Source organism: Adiantum capillus-veneris, chromosome 18 (assembly GCF_014529385.1).
Source record: "Adiantum capillus-veneris isolate H3 chromosome 18, ASM1452938v2, whole genome shotgun sequence".
Taxonomy (NCBI): domain Eukaryota; kingdom Viridiplantae; phylum Streptophyta; class Polypodiopsida; order Polypodiales; family Pteridaceae; genus Adiantum; species Adiantum capillus-veneris.
The window spans coordinates 37982718-37994226 of record NC_140948.1 but is presented as its reverse complement, the minus strand read 5'-3'; positions in this window follow the sequence as shown (position 1 = coordinate 37994226).

Sequence of the window (11509 nt, the reverse complement as noted above, 5' to 3'; positions counted from 1 at the left end):
TTGCTTACAATTGTCCTACAAAGAAGAGGCCAGCTGATTCTGAAGACAAGGAGGACAAGAAAGGAAAGAAGCCCATGGCTGGTCTAGTGCCAGATATAGTGGGCGACAAGCCAAATTCAGATGCAAGTGACTTTGCAGAGCATGGGGAAAGGTCAGGGATCAAACAGTGCTTATCTTCTTTGATCCAGGTGCCAAAGCAAACTTCATTTCCCCAGAATTGGCTTCAAAGTTGGGAATCAGACCTGAAGAGATGGGGTATACAGCACAAGCAAGTTTGGCATGTCCTGGCCATAAATAGGTTGTGACACCCATCATTGGAAAGTTGCGCCTACATATCCAGTCCTATGTAGATGCTAAAGAATTTTACATCATGCCACTGGACGGATGTGATGTGTTGTTAGGTATTCCTTGGTTGTTTCGTGTGCAGGGAATCATGGATGCCTACAACAAAAAGATCACTGTACAGAGCAGGGGAAAGACTCACATTCTGGATGTAAAGCTTAAAGGGGAGTCTATTCCCACTGTATCAGCTTCTGCTATTACTTCTGTAATGAAAAAGCATCTTTCTGCGTACTTGGTTTTTGCACGTGAAGTGTCAGATTGTGATGAATCAAATTTATCTGTGCTAGATAAAGAAAGGTCAATGTTTTTACAACAGTATAGTGACTGTTTTTCCGATTCATTACCGTCTCAATTACCGCGAGAGAGACCCGAGGACCATGCGATACATTTGGTGCTAGGAATTAGCCCACCAAATAAGCCTCCGTACAGGGTTAGTGCGGCTCAGCAGAAAGAGATAATGAGCCAAGTACATGAGCTGTTAGAAAAAGGGCTGATTCAGCCCGGTTCATCCCCATTCTGTTCTCCAGTGTTGTTGGTGCAGAAAAAGGATGGCTCATGGCGTATGTGCATCGACTACCGTGCACTGAACAAGAATACCATCAAGAATAGGTTCCCTATACCTAGAATTGATGATATTCTGGACAAATTAGAAGGAGCAGCTATGTTTAGCAGGATAGATCTAAAGAGTGGGTACCATCAGATCCGCATTAGATCAGAGGATGTGCACAAGACTGCTTTTAGAACAACGTTTGGCCTTTACGAATTTTTAGTGATGCCCTTTGGTCTCACAAATGCTCCTACTACGTTCAATAGGATGATGGATAGAATCTTCCGTCCACACCAGCAGGGGACTGACTACCCTGGTTATTTGAGTCGTCAATCTTCTTTTGCATCTGCAAGAAAGTAGAAGAAGCGTGTATGATTTGAAGGACTACCCGGTTCTTCTTCTTCTTCTTCTTCTGACAACTCTTCTAGCTCTTCTGACTCGAGTGATGAGGACAGAAATGGCAAAAAGCGAAGCAAAAAGCAAAGCTTCGGAAAGGGTAAGAAAAAGGCAAAGAAACCTAGATTTCGCCTAGTTTCTGACAGTTCTACAAAGGAGTCATTCTCTGATAGTTCAGACTACGATGACCATATGTTTTACGCAAAGAAGCACTTTTACAAAGCCAACCAATATGACTTTCTCGAAGAAAAAAGCAAGAAAGCAAAAGAATTCAAAGAAGGTGGACAATCGGTAGAATTTGAATCTGTTTTTGGGTTCCGAGATGCTCCAAGGGCTTTGGCCTTCATCCAACAGTTTCACATAGCCTTTTGGAGGGCATTACTCCAAGCACTCCAAGATTAGGACGGCTGCATCTTTTCTTAAAGGCAATGCTCGAACATGGTGATCCACCCTTCTTCTGAGGAAAGAAGGTCCAGTCAAGTGGTTGAAATTCAAACGGCTCTTTATTTCTTCTTGGCTGACCAGGAGTACGAACGAGATATACGAATCGCTTGGAACCATCTTTGGATGACAAAGGGAGATTCTTTGGATGCTTATTGCGAGAAATTTTGGGACTCTTTTCTACCAACCTCTTCATTTAAGAAGGTCTCTTTTAAGGAAGAGATCGAGCGGTTTTGCTGCGGACTCCCTACAGAGATCCGAGACTACTGCCTTGAACAAAAGTCAAATTCTATTCAAGAATTAATGAGTCATGCGAAACAGGGTTTCTCGATACATTCGGGAAATTTGACTTACCCCACTGATGAGATTCTGACTCAGACCTCCAACAATGGAAGTAGAAAGAAAAAGAGTTCCCAAGAAAAGAAGGATAAGGATACACGACCCCGGGTCACTCTTCGAGAGAGGGCCAATTATATCAGAGAAGGGAAGTGTTTTGGTTGCGGGGAACATGGGCACATCTCCGCAAAGTGCCCAAATAGGCACAGGAAGAACAGACTGAAGACAGGCCAGAGAGTTCTAGGGCAGCAGAGGAACGTGGCAGAAAAGGCAAGATGAAAGCAAGATTGGTACTTGATTGCATGGGTGCTGACCCAAGCCTGATTGATGAAAGTACAGAACTTTGTCGAGCATGGGGCAAAGTGAAAGATCAAGAAGCCCTGATTTTCTTCGATGGAGGAGCCAAGGCCAACTTCTTTTCACTTGAATTGGCGGCACGGGTCGAGATCCACTGTACGGACATGGCAACCACTTTCAAGCACAAACACCGCATATAGGGTGTCTAACGTCAAGGAGAGGGAGCGCTAAAGAGGAAGAGAGGACCGTTGGAGAAAACGCCACAGAGAGAAAGATCGCTGATGGAGAAAAAAACGCTAGAGAGAGACAGAGGTGCACACAGAAAATTCTAGCAAGAGAAAATGCTAGAGAGAGAGTGTGTCCAAACGTTAGAACTTTGCACTGCATAACATGCCTAAAATACAAAGGGGGGGGGGGGGGTGCATATATAGAGCAAACTCTGATTTGCCCTACCTAGGCCAAAACCCCATGATCCTGAAAAAGGCTAATAAAATGCTAAGAATGCGTAAACTCACTAAAGTGACGAGGAACACACATGCTTTTAGCACAATTGCAGAATACTAGAGACTGTGACCTTGGGAAACCATAGGAACAAGGGTCCCTCCTTATGCCAGCCTACCGGGTGGGCCACACCGTGGAGTGCATCGTCGAGAAAAGGTACACCTACCTCAGATATGGTCGGGCACAGCTTTTATTTGCATACAATTCACGGCAATGCAAATGAAGCATACGAACGCCCTGAAGACGTAGCAATTTCCTACACATGCTTTTATTTGCATACAATTCAGACAAGTTTCTTTTGAGGTCTGTGAATAGCATATGGTTTTATTGCTTTTGAGTCCCTTGGGCCTTACAGCCAGAGCACCAATTATAACTCCAATTATGTGAGGTGTCTCACTCTACAATTGTAACACAAGGGTCAATCACTAATCAAGAAATACCATTAGGGGGCAACTAATTTGGGAGTTGACACTCTCCAAAGAGGAGTTGTGTATCTTCCGTGTCTTTCCAGAATTCAAGTATAAAGGCTGGTTCCAATTCTATACCCATTGTAGTTGTGCCTATATCAGTGATTTCCCATTAGGGACGTGTTGCCAGCGGGCTTACAGATGCTCTGTGGATGAACCCTAAGAAGTTGACAGATCACAATCATCCGAGTTTGTATATAAATTTTGACGTGGCAATTGTTAATGGCATGGGTTCGTCATACTATTAAGAGGATGTTCACTACCATGGTTCCCCGCGCACTTTGGATAGTGTAACAGACTTGGACACTCCAAGTCAAGAATCAACCGCGACAGCACCAAATAACCACTTCAAAACAATTCACAGATCACAATAGATTTGCACTGGCCCGGCGGAGTTCCGTGCCTAGAGATATTGGCCCCAAAGACTGGCGCCCCTTTCGGTATTTCTTTTTATATTAATCAATCATCAAAGTACAAGAGAGCGGTTAGGGTTTCACTCTCAGACTCTGCGTCAAGATGCTCTCAGAAGTGAGGCCCTCACCACTAATTTAAAGGTTACAAGGGATGCCCAAAAGCAGAGCCCCAAAAGCTTCAAAGCAAAAGCAGATTCTCTCTCTCTCTCAATGAGAGTCGGTAAAAAGTAAGTTCTCTTTTTCTCTTTCTTTCTCCCAAATCAAAGCGAAAAGCTGAGATTTGAGTCGCTCAAAATTTCCCCCCCAAAAAAAAAATGCCTCTGTGATTTCCGGAAATTAGGGTTTTTGGCAAAAATTAGGGTTTGCAGGAATTTTAGGGTTTCTGGCAGAAATTAGGGTTTTTGCTATCCGCCACGTCATCACTTTGTGACATACCCCCCTCTTGAAAGCATTGTAATCGATCGCGATTACGCCTGCAAAACCAACAAAAGCCATAAACCGTCTTAGCAGACACTGACTGTTAGTACCTACGTACTAGGAACACACATCTAGCACATGTACAAAATCGACAGTCACATCACATGACATCACAAGACATCACCAGACATCACAGGACGTCACATGACATTCAACATTCATTCGGATCTTAGACCATGATTTATCGGCAATGTAGCTAGCAATCACATCTAGGTCCAATCGGGACCTCAACGATGTCCGATTGACTAACCCCTATTGCAACCATGACTATTCGAGATCAATCAGACCAAAATGCTGCAGTCATTTCGTCTATCAATTCCTGCACTCACAAGAAGTCAAGAACAAATCAGTATCATTATCAGGAATTCCATTTCATACAGTCATCAGCAGAATACTGTCAGCTCTCACTATCCCTGAAGCTCAAAGAGACATAAGTGACTTTACTATCAAAATCGACGCATTTGTTGACAAGGGAGCGGAGTGACTCCCCTCTTGTGCATCCCACTGCACCAGATCTCCAGCCAAGATGAATTCTGGGTTCCGTTTGGAGTAGACTATGCTAAACCAAAACATCGAGGTAAAGTTTCACAATCCGAGGAGTATCTGCTAGGTCCTCCTCCTCCATCCACTTCGCATCAAATGCAGGAAAGTTCTTGAACTTAACCAAGAACCCGCCTTCGGACTTTACCTTTCTTCGTATCGTTATGTGCCAAAATCTGTTCAGGAACAAGGATCTTCTCCTTTTCTTCCACTGCGGGTTGCTCATCAGGCTCCCCATCATCAGGCACATCACCCTTAACAGGGTCCAAGAGACTCACATGCAATGCATTGTGAATCCTCCAAGTATCTGGCAGGTTCAATCGGAAGGAGACATCATTCATCTTTTCAGTAATCTGGAAAGGTCCGTAGTATCACATACTAAGCTTTGGAAAAAGCCTCTCCTTTCCCTTTTTCTTTCTTAGGCGTGCCTTCTCAAAAGTAAGAGCACCCAATCATCCTCCTTCAGTTTCAAGTCGCGACGATGGCGATCCACTGCCTTTTTCTGTCGTTCTTGAGACTTCTGCAAAGTCTCGCGAACCTTGGCAAAAGCCGTATCCAAATCTCGCGAATATTCATCCGCTTCAAATATCTAATCTTTCGTGCTCAGGAAGGATGGAACCTTCGCAGCACTTTCAACAATCTCACATGGCGTCTTCCCCGTCGAAGAGTGTATCGTGTTATTATAGGCAAATTCCACCAAAGGTAAGTTCTTTTCCCATTGAGTCTTCTGATCCGAGATACAAGACTTCAATAAATCTAAAATCACTGAATTGGCAATCTCAAATTGCCCGTCAGTCTGCAAGTGGAACGATGACAAGAACTGCAACCGCGTGCCAATGTTCTCCCAAATTGCCTTCCAAAACAAACTCATAAATCTGGGGTCTCTGTCGGAGAGAATCGTCTCACACGTGCCATGTAATCAGAAAATCATCATGATCATTCTGTATTCTCGGGAGATTAAAAAAAATGAAATCCATTTCAATATTTTCCCAGGGGCGGGTGGGTATGGGTAAAGGCTGTAACAATCCTTGTGCTTTATGCCTGTCGAACTTGACCTTCTGGCATACCAAGCAACTGCGCACAAACTCTTCCACATCCTTCTTGAGTCTCTGCCAAAAGAAATATCTCTCTACCCCTTTCATGGTGGTAGCGATGCCGCGGTGACCCGTAAAAGGTGAACAATGGCATTCAGTCATAACCTTATCCCTCAACGGCTGTGTAACGCACAACATAGTCTTTTTTCATCAAGTAGCCTTCCCGAAAGGAGTATCCAGCTACTGTCTCCCCATCCCATATCCGTGTGAAAATATCTGCAAAATCTGTATTTGTGGCACACTGATCGACCATATCCTCGAAGCTCCTATGATGTATCACGGAAAGAGCCAGAACCAACGGTTTCCGAGACAAAGTATCTGCCACCACATTCTTCTGTCCCTGCACATGGACAATCTCGAAGTGGAACTATGACAAGATGTTCACCCACCGCATCTGCTTTTCCGAAAGCTGCTTCTGTGACAAGAAGTAGCGCAAACTCTGATTGTCTATAAAGACAGTAAAATCCGCTCCGAGTAGGTAGTGCCGCCACTGAGTAAGAGCATGGATAACCGCCAAAAGCTCTTTCTCATAAATCTGTGCTGTCATCTCCGGCCTAGAGAACAAACGGCTCTCGTAAGCTATGACATGGCCTTCTTGCATCAAGACCGCACCCAGACTACGACCACAAGCATCACAATATACTTCAAATGACTTCTGCAAGTCCGGCAAAGTCAAAATATGTCCCGTAGTCAATTTCTCTTTCAATGTCCGAAAGGTAGTCACCTCTGTGGGTCCCCACGAAATAGGTACTCCTTTTTGTGTCAAGGTATGCAAAGGGGAAGCAACCTCTGCAAACTTTCGTATGAACCGCCTGTAGTACGAACACAATCCCAAGAAGCTTCTAGCTTCATGGACATTCCTCAAATCGGGCCAATCACGGATAGTCTCTATCTTGGCCGGGTCCATTTGCACTCCTGCTGCTGACACAATGTGTCCCAAAAAGTGTATCTCTGGTAGGAAAAAATTCACTTTTCTTTGCATTAATCACTAGCGTGTGATCTTGTAATGCCTGAAAGACTTGGAGCAGATGATCTCTGTGTTCTGCCTCATTCTTGGAGAAAACAATGATGTCGTCAAAGAAAGTGCCAACAAATAGCCTGTACTCTCGAAAAATCCTGTCCATCATCCGATTAAATGTCACAAGAGCATTGGTTAAGTCAAAAGGCATCACCAAAAGCTCAAATAACCCAAAAGTCGTTCGAAAAGCTGTCTTGTAGACATCTCCTGGCGCTATCCTGATCTGATGATATCCACTCTTCAAGTCAATCCTGCTAAAGCACGAGGATCCCTATAACCTGTCGAGTATATCATCGATCCTAGGAATCGGAAATCTATTCTTGATGGTGATTTCGTTGAGAGTGCTATAATCGATGCACATTCTCCAAGATCCGTCTTTCTTCAAAACCAACAACACTGGAGAGCAATATGGTGAAGTACTAGGCTGGACAAGACCCTTTTCCAAGAGGTCTTTCACTTGGTTCATAATCTTTCCATTCTGTACTGGGCTCACACGGTAAGGTGGCCGATTCGGTTGCGTGCTTCCATGTATCAGATCAATGGTTTGATCTTCAGGCCCTTTGAAAAGCAATCGGCATGAGTGTGGAGAAAAATCTTGGCGTTCTTTTGATCAGGTCAAAACATATTCAACCTTTATCAAGCGTTCAATTCTCCCAAAAGAATGAGTAAGAAAACTGAAGTTCATCAAGTACAACCTCTAAGCCCTTCATTTATCAAAGTCGCTTTCTCGGCCCGGTAGTCAACCACAACGTAGTTCTTGTGGTACCAAGGGATCCCGAGTAGAACGTCACTCGCGTGCCCTGAACACACCCTATCATTGCAAACAAAGTTTGCCAATGCTCGGTGTAATGGCAACATCCCATCCGGGTGCCAGTCGAACTACCTCCGCCTGTGGCGTCAGTCTGTCGGGCGTAGTTCCAAATCGAGCCGCCAATTCCAAGTGAAAAGAAGTTGGCCTTGGCTCCTTCAAAAGAGCTTCCTGATCCTTCACTTTGCCCCGAAAGCGGCAAAGTTTGTACTTTCATTTATTAGATTCGGTGCAGGTCCCACGCCATGTGGTACCAGTTCTGCTTTTCTATCTGCCTTTTCTGCCACATTCCTCAGCTGCTCTCGAACTCTCAGACCTGTCGTCGTCTTTATCATTCTGTTCTTTCTGTGCCTTATCACAGCACTTCATGGAGATATGTCCATGTTCCCCGCATCCAAAGCACTTCCCCTCTCTGATGAAGCGAGCTCTCTCCTCGGGAGTAAGCTTGGGTCGTGCATCCTTTTTTTTTCTCTGGGTTTCTCTTTTTCATTCTACTTTCATTCCCAGGAGTCTGTTCAGCTCGTTGTGTCATGGCCTCATCTGTGGGGTAGGTCAAACTGCCAGAGTGAATGGCAAAGCCCCGCTTCGCATGACTCATCAACTCCTGAATAGAAGCTGACTTTTGTTCCAAGCAGTGATCTCGGATCTCTGTAGGTAGACCCAAGGTAAATCGCTCAATCTGTTCTCTAAACGAGATCTTCTTGAATGAAGAGGCGGGTAGAAAAGAGTTCCAGAATCTTTCACAATAAGCATTGATTGTATCTTTCTTGGTCATCCGAAGATGGTTCCAAGCAGCTCGTACATCTCGTTCATATTCTTGCGTCAACCAAGAAGAAATAAAAAGCTTCTTAAATTTCAGCCATTTAACTGGCGCACTCTTGTTAAAAGAAGCGTGGACCACGAGGTACGAGCATTCCCCTTAAGGTAAGAGGTAGCTCTCTGAATCTTGGAGTGCTCTGAATAGCGTCCTTCCGCGAAAGCGATGTCAAGTTGCTGAATAAAAGACAAAGCCTTCGAAGCATCTGAGTATCCTGAAAAGTATCAAACTTGATCGAGTGGCCACCTTCCTTAAACTCTCGGACTTTCTTGCTTTTTTCTTCGAGAAAGTCATACTGGTTGGCTTTGTAAAAATTCTTCTTGTTCGCATAAAACTTTCCGTCATTGGAATCTGAGTTGTCTGTAGACGAGTCCTCAGTAGAACTGTCAGTCTCTGGGCGAGATGTAGCCTTCTTTGCCTTTTTCTTGCCCTTTCCGAAGCTTTGTTTCTTGCTTCGCTTTTTACCTTTTCTGTCTTCTTCGCTCGAATCCGAGGAGCTAGAAGAACTATCAGAAGAAGAAGAAGAAGAAGAAGAAGAAGAACTGGGTACTCCTTCAAATCGAACACGCTTCTTCTGTTTCTTTGCCTTGTCAAATGTCGACCGACGACCCAAATATCCCGGGAAGTCAATACCTTTCTTCTGCTTTTTGCCGTGCTTTTTGTCTTTCTTTTGCACGTCGAAAAGCTGAGCAATCCGTGCATCAACCACGTTCTCCAGTTCCTTCTCCGTATATTTCTTGGAGGTAAAAGGTTTCTTGAGAGCGGGTTTCGGGAGTGTTGTTGTGGTTCTCTGCCACTCCGTCTGTACCTCTTCCAAAGAGGTCTGGTTCATATATTTTGCCATCTTCGGGTCCTTAGCAAAATTGAGCATCATCTTTGTTGCATCGCCGATCAACTGGTGACACTCCATCTCTCGCCGCTCCGCCTAAGTAGGCCAAGGCGGGCCGTACTCTCTGCCGGAATCTTCCTTGTGATCCCTGCCCGCATCTCCAAATGCAGAGGGAGTCGACTGATCATTGCCTGAAGCCATAGGTGCCGTGGGAAAAAAAATTCGGGGATCGGATTTTCCGTAGAAGAGAAATCGGCCGTGCTCTGATACCACTGTAACAGACTTGGACACTCCATGTCAAGAATCAACCGCGACAGCACCAAATAACCACTTCAAAACAATTCACAGATCACAATAGATTTGCATTGGCCCGGCGGAGTTCCGTGCCTAGAGATATTGGCCCCAAAGACTGGCGCCCCTTTCGGTATTTCTTTTTATATTAATCAATCATCAAAGTACAAGAGAGCGGTTAGGGTTTCACTCTCAGACTCTGCGTCAAGATGCTCTCAGAAGTGTGGCCCTCACCACTAATTTAAAGGTTACAAGGGATGCCCAAAAGCAGAGCCCCAAAAGCTTCAAAGCAAAAGCAGATTCTCTCTCTCTCTCAATGAGAGTCAATAAAAAGCAAGTTCTCTTTTTCTCTTTCTTTCTCCCAAATCAAAGCGAAAAGCTGAGATTTGCGTCGCTTAAAATTTCCCAAAAAAAAAAAATAATAATAATAATAATAATATTCCGCCTTTGCGATTTTCGGAAATTAGGGTTTTTGGCATAAATTAGGGTTTCTGCTATCCGCCACGTCATCACTTTGTGACAGATAGACCATCACATCCAATGAGACAACGATTGCAAACTTTGATGATCCAATGTCACTTGCATATGAATTTGAAGTATGTACACTCGTCACATACTTGCCAATTTTGCCCGATTATAGATTTTTCGCACGCACACGAGGTGTCTGTAGCTAGCTTAACCCATTTTGATGCACACTAGCAACACACGACATTACTGCATGACTTGAAACGTGTACACTCGTCACATACTTTCCAATTTTTCCCGATAACAAATTTCCCCCACACGGAGGGCTAACCCATTTTGATGCACACTAGTACCACAGCACATGATTGCAAGTTTATTAGAAGGGTTGTCAAAGTCGTTCTCTAAATGTGTGTATGTTATTTTATCCAATTTATCTCTTAATTTTTCTCTCCTTCCCTCTTTTGCTACAAGCCCGCAATGGAGAATGATTGCTTTGATTTTAGAGGGCAACATGTTACACATTTTAGGGTAAGGGTTTCTATGTCGAGGCCAAGGCCAAAGACACAACTGATCATTGTGGCCATATTGCCAGTCAAAGAGATACTCTCTCTCTAGACGATTGGTCCATGCCAAACTCTTGGTCATAGAAAAACTCCTCCCCAACCACGCAATGACTATCAAAGACCCCTGCTTCCTCTTTCTCTTACAACCGTGTCACAAAGTGAGGATGTGTCAGGTAACCCGGATGAAAAATCGAACTGCTAACGTCGTGGCACGGTTCGACAGGACACAGAAAAAGCAACGCAAAATCCATCAAAAGATGCAACGTGACTCAGCGAAGCCAAGCGCAATTGATGATGTGACAGCTTTTCAGATTTTGGGGGTCAGATTTTAGCAGTTACAAAAACAGGCACAACAACCTCTCCATTGGGCGAAACGTCGATGATTCCATTGGCACTCAATATGTTCTAAAAAATGAGGGATGGCCATAATAGAAGACAATGCTTCTTATAGGAAGGCAAATACCTACTCTTGGATTACACAATGCTGGTTGGACTCTAATTTAGCTGTGTTGCATGCCTCTTTAAAGGTCTTCAGTCCTATCGTAGCTCCACACCAGTGCACAAACAATGTGCCACAAGTTTTAAGAAACTTCAAATCGAGATAAGGGTTCGACAGTTCGACTAGCATATGCTACAAATGAATCCAAGTCCCTTTTTCGTGAGACACCCCCGGACTAAGTACAAAACGCTTAAACTCTGTAAAGCACTGGGTTAAGGCTTCAGGTGCATTGCATGCATCTTTAAAGGTCTGGACATTCCTAATATGGCAACCAACAAAATGCTAAAATAAGAAACTTCAAATACCAAATGCAGTGTATGCTAAAGATGAATCAAGCCTGTTATGCTACTGTCTACGTACCCCCCAAA